The following is a 6078-nucleotide window of genomic DNA, read 5'->3' as shown; positions in this document are numbered from 1 at the left end:
ATGTGGTTTTATATATATCCTCATCCACTGAAAGGCGGCGCAGATGGAATAAGAGCAGCAGAGCACAATATTGAAGATAAGCCTCCAGCGACTAGATGTTACTTCGCATCAGCGGTGTCGGGATCGCATTACGGACGCCTTTTCCCACGGCAAACCCTCCATTTCTGCCACTCCTCCATCACCCTGCACTGGCTCTCTCGAGTAAGTGAGAGACGCATTCATTTGACAGATTCTATGAGTACTATCACAGTTTTTTCATTTACAGGAAGTGCTGAATCCTGTGCTGAATTTACGTTGATCGCAGATTTTGAGAGATTTCTGAATCTAAGGGTTAAGAAAAAGTCAAATAATTTATTTCTTTTAATCGTTAGATTCCAGAAAATTCTTAAAATCTATTATCCTTCCAAAAACACTAAATATTTAGACTTTCTGCTAACTGTTAAAATCTAAATTGGTTTTTATCTGTTTCTGTTTTTATTATATATGTAATTTTCTTTTCTTTTATTTTATTTTTAATAGATTATACAGTAGACTTGGTTATTTGTCTTTACAACAGATTTTCAGATGTTGGTTGGTTTTTCTTTATAACAGATTCTCAGATGCTTGCTTTTTTTTTTCAAAATTTTGGATGATTTTATTTCCTTAAAATAGAATTGGGGTTTTTCCTGGAAAATAAGAGACACGTGACCCGACAAAATTTATTCATGTGATTAAAGATGGCATACTAATGGATTTCAATTTCAGGTTCCTGCTAGCGTTGAGGACACAAATTCTGTTGCTTGGAACGAGGGTCATGTCCATATATCCAGCGAAAGATTCAGACAAGACTTCGCATCATTTTTAGAAGCCTCATGTGGATATATCCAGCGAGGGTCATGTCCATATATCCAGCGAAGGTCATGTCCATATATCCAGCGAAAGATTTGAATTGGTGGAGATACGAAAATGTTTCAGTACAAAATTTAAATAAAATATTTAAATATTCATAATAGCTAATTTCTCCCCACATATATATATATATTTTAAAACATAGTTATAATAATATATTTTAATATTGAAAGGGAAAAAATTATTGAAAGTTTCATAAAGTAATTGTATTATTCAAGCTTTTGTGGTTGGAGTCCTCCCTTCCTCTATTCAAAGGGAATAAAAATTAGAAAGTAAAAAAATAAATTAATTGCATTTTTTAAGCTTTTGTGGTTGGATTCGTTTATAAGAAGATCCACATATGTGAGATTTATTGACATATTCGACAATAAATTCCTTTATAAATAGAAAAAGATAATTACTTCATAATAAGAAGATAATATGTAATTCAATTAATTATTAATAGAAAATTAATATAAGACATTTACAAAATATTATTGTTAACAAAAATCAATATAAATAATAAATAAAATATTTTAATATTAATTATGTCTATTATATATAGTTTAAAAAAATATGAATAAAATATTTCAAATAGTATTATTATTATATATATTGGTTCTTTGTAAGGTGTATTCTTTAGTGGAAAGTTTAAATTGTGTCTCCTACACAATCTGAGTGCTCAAGATTATATATTTTGGTTGGTTGTAAGGTGTATATTTCAGTTGCAAGTTTAAATTGTGTGTTCTACACAATCCTAATTGCTCAAGAAAATTTTCAAGATTAAATCCATTTATGTATTGAAATATACTATTTAAACACTAAACAATTATACAATCCTAAGTGCTCAAGAAAATTTTCAAGATTAAATCCATTTATGTATTAAAAATACTATTTAAACAATAAAAAATACACATACATAGTGTGTCTCTATGTGTACATATATGTATAGAAAGATATCTAACCATACATCTATCACACATCAAGAGCAATCAAATTTCTAAAAATATAATTTCTTTTCAAATTTTACACTTCATAAAATTTGATTCTCTAAACACTTTTGTATTAATAATTAAAATGAGTCTATACTAATTTTAACAATAATAATATAATTTGTAAATTTTTCCGTATATTGCGTGGCAGTGAATACTTTTAACGAATCTAATCCCATGATACTACGTGGCAGTGACTACTTTTAACAAATCTTTCGCACATTGATTTCACCACTTTAACACGCATGGATTTATCTGCCTATTATAACAAATCTTTCGCACATTGATTTCACCACTTTAACACGCATGGATTTATCTGCCTATTATGATACGTGTAAGCATTTTATATAAATTTTATTAAATAATTATTTATAAACTGCTATAAATAGACAAATGTTTTTAGATTCCAAATTCTTGATTTTAGAAATATTTTGAAATTGGCTGGTTGGAAATTTTTTCAAAATCAACAACTAAATTTAAGATGTTTTTGTGCTCCAACTGTCAATGAAATGGACTAATCCATGTCCTATGCACTGAACTCCCGACTACTTTTGAAATGGCGTTTCGTGTTCGAATCACAACAACTCAATAGTCTCCTGGGGTGCTATAAGTATTCATACTTCAACTTGCTTAGCTTCACTTGCATTCAGCTTTCAGCGTCGAGAAATAATGGAGGGTGGAAATGGGGATTCGAGGTGTGTGTTGTGCATGAAGGGTGGAAACGGGGATTCGAGCTATGTCAACAATTCATCTGTCCAGGTAATCCCAATAATCTGAGCTCGCAATCTTATAATTAGAAATATTAATATTTCTAATGGACTAATTCATTCTGTCTGGCAAAGCATTTATGAGATAATTGTTCTATCTAGTAAAACATTAATCCACCCAAAAGAATCCACTAATCCACTCATTGCAATGATGGTTGTGCAGTTAAAAACGGTTATAGCCATGAAGCCCGTTCTGGAGCATTCGATCTACGAGAACGTGACATCTGTCATGGGAATGAGGGAGGTAGATAACGTATTTCGTATTGCAGATTTGGGGTGCGCAACGGGGATCAATACTCTGCTCGCAGTAGACACCATCGTGAATGCTGTGAAATTAACTTTCATTCGGCATTCCATGGACGTGCCGGAATTCCAGGTGCACTTCGTCGATCTCCCGTCAAATGATTTCAATACATTATTTCGAACGTTGCCTCCACTGAAAGGCGGCGCAGATGGAATAACAGCAGCAGAGCACAATGAAGATAAGCCTCCAGCGACTAGATGTTACTTCGCATCAGCGGTGTCGGGATCGCATTACGGACGCCTTTTCCCAAGGCAAACCCTCCACTTCTGCCACTCCTCCACTAGCCTGCACTGGCTCTCTCGAGTGAGTGAGGCACACATTGAGTATTATCATAGATATTTTAACGATATAGGTATTTTATAATTATTTTAGATTTTGAGAATATTTTAAAAAGTTAAATAATTATTTTTTCTAACTCTCATATTCTTAGATATGTTTCCATTATTTGCCAGCAACATAGTTCAGTGAGGCACACATTCAAGGTATCTGCATAACGTGGTTTCATTTTCGTTTTCGGATAATAAGCATGACATACTAATGGAATTCAATTTCTACAGAAATTCTATTGCTTGGAACGAGGGTCATGTCCATATATCCAGCGATACAGTGGGCAATGCGTATCTCAACCAATTCAGACAAGACTTGGCATCATTTTTAGAAGCCCGAGCACAGGAAATTGTTCCTGGAGGATGCATGTTCATAGCGCTCCCGGCTCGTAATTCTGGCGACATAAAGCAATTTGAGGAGCTCGCGCTCGTCTCTTGGAAGCAGCATTTGAGGAGCTAGTGAAAGAGGTAAAATAGATAAATCGATATAATATCTCAGAATTACATTTGGATATTTAAACATAAAGTCATTTTATAGATTGATTTATTTAAGAGCGCAAGAACGTTACTTATTACTGTGATTTAGAGATCAAGAAAGTTACTTTATTACTATGATATTTAAATTTAAATTTGAGGAGTGATAAAAATAAAAAACGATGATAAAAATTATTTTTTCCAACCATCCAAACTAACTTCAATTTTGACTTTTACATTTAAATATATTTGTTCGATTTGGATTAACAGGGTTTGACTTCAATTGACTTTTACATTTAAATATCTTTGTTCGCTTTGGACTAACAGGGTTTGATTGAAAAAGATAAATTGGACACTTTCAACCTTCCTGTCTACGGTTCAAGTGTGGAGGAGGTGCAGAGCATCGTGGAGGCGGAGCAGTCCTTCGAAATAGAGAACATGAGGCTCCTCACTGGTTTTCCTTTGCATCCATTGTTGGAGGTTAGGAAAGGGGAAGAGGTGAGGTTTGGGAGAAAAGTAAGTAACTTTTACAGAGCCGTGTTTGAGAATATTGTGGGAACTCACTTGGGGTCGGATGAACATCTGGTTGATGAATTTTTCAAGAGGATTGCAAAGAGAGCGGCTGCTAAATATGAAGAGTTCGTCCCCGGTAACATGGACCTGGTTGTTGCTGTTCTCATTCGCAAAAGAGCTTGATTCACTCTTTCGGTTATCTTCGCATGCAGGCATTATTATAATAAGAGAAGATTAAAAAAACCATGAGTTTCGGTCTGATATTTTCAAGGAAACAATATTATTATTTTATTATAAGGAAGTCTCTTGTAGCTATTTGTCCTATTTCAGTTTCTTCACATTAAGAAATATTATGGAGAGAAGGTGAATACTATTTTTCAGTTTCTTCATTAAGAAATATTATGATCAGAAGGTGAATGATATTTTATTTCATTATATGTAACTTTTTAAAAGGTATATGGATAATAGATTAGTTTTTTATGATATTTATTTATTAAAAATATTATTTTAAATTTTTTTAGTAATGTAAGAAGTATTTTAATATTTATGTTTAGTTATTTAATGGTCATGGATTGAAAATGAGGCACAAACAAAGATTGGCGTCTTTCATACTGACAATGGATTAAGTGTATTCTAGTAATGATTTTCAATCCTATCTTAACCAAAAGGTGTCGCTCAGAGGTTGAATAGGACATTGTTGAATATGGTTCATTCCATGATGTTCTTTAAGAATGTAAAAATAATGTTTTCAAGTGATGTTGTTCTGTTTATAGTCTATGTGAAGAATAGATGTCCATCACATGCTATTTAAAATAAGTCTCCTTATGAAATGTGCTATGGCCACACCCCCTCCATCAAGCACCTCAGGGTTTTTGGTTCCACCAGCTATGACTTGAAAGTGTCCATCCCGATGAGATTGGAAATATTGGTACCAAGATTTCTACAAGAGATGGCAATGGAGGTGAAAATTATGGTGATCTAGATCACATAAATACTCAGTATAATTGTGAGCTGAATTTTTCTGCTAACTTTGAACCAACTTCTTTCAAAGAAGATGCTTCTCATGATTAATGGAAAGAAGCCATGTAGAAGGAATATGATGCTCTCATTAGAAATGGGACATGGAAAATGGTGGATCCTCCATAAGGAACCAAACCAATTGGTTGCAGGTGGGTCTTCAAAAACAAGTATAAAGAAAATGTCTCACTTGAAAAACATAAAGCAATGCTCGTGGCAAAAGGATTTGCACAAAAGGAAGGTGTTGACTATGAGGAAACCTTTTCTCCCACAAAAAAATGGGTGTCCATGCAAACCATATTCTCTTTGGAAGCATAGAAAGGATGGAAAATCCATTAGATGGACATGAGGACTACTTTCTTGAACGCAGATTTGAAATAAAATGTTTTTATGTCTCAACATGAAGGTTTTGTTGCAAAGGGAAAAGAACAAAAGGTGTGAAATCTCATCAAATATTTGTATGGTCTAATACATGCACCACGAGCATGGTATCAAAAAATAATTGAGCATATTCGGAAACTAAATTTCAAACATTACAATCTTGATTATGCAATTTTGTTTTTCAAAAATGTTGGAAAATAGTTTTGTATCTTGTAGTATATGTAGATGATTTGTTAATAACAGGAAACAATGAAACTTATATTGCATCCATGAATAAATATTTGAAGAAAGGTTTTGAAATGACATATTTGGGACATCTTCATTATTACTTAGGTGTTGAAGTCAATCAAAAGCATAAATACATATTCATTTTCCAAAAAGAGTATGTTGGAGGACTACTGAACATATTTGGCATGATAGATTGTAGCCTCTCTCCA

The 6078-nt window shown here is 33.1% G+C and overlaps 1 pseudogene; it reads left to right on the top strand.

The window, feature by feature from the left end:
* On the top strand, nucleotides 1-4436 carry LOC149260366 (indole-3-acetate O-methyltransferase 1-like; annotated as a pseudogene).
* The last annotated feature ends 1642 nt before the right edge of the window (nucleotides 4437-6078 follow it).

Source organism: Pinus tabuliformis, chromosome 6 (assembly GCF_031772625.1).
Source record: "Pinus tabuliformis cultivar Carrire ecotype Pingquan chromosome 6, CPIR1, whole genome shotgun sequence".
NCBI classification, from domain to species: domain Eukaryota; kingdom Viridiplantae; phylum Streptophyta; class Pinopsida; order Pinales; family Pinaceae; genus Pinus; species Pinus tabuliformis.
The sequence above is the reverse complement of the archived record's forward strand: the minus strand, read 5'-3'. Positions and strand labels throughout refer to the sequence as shown.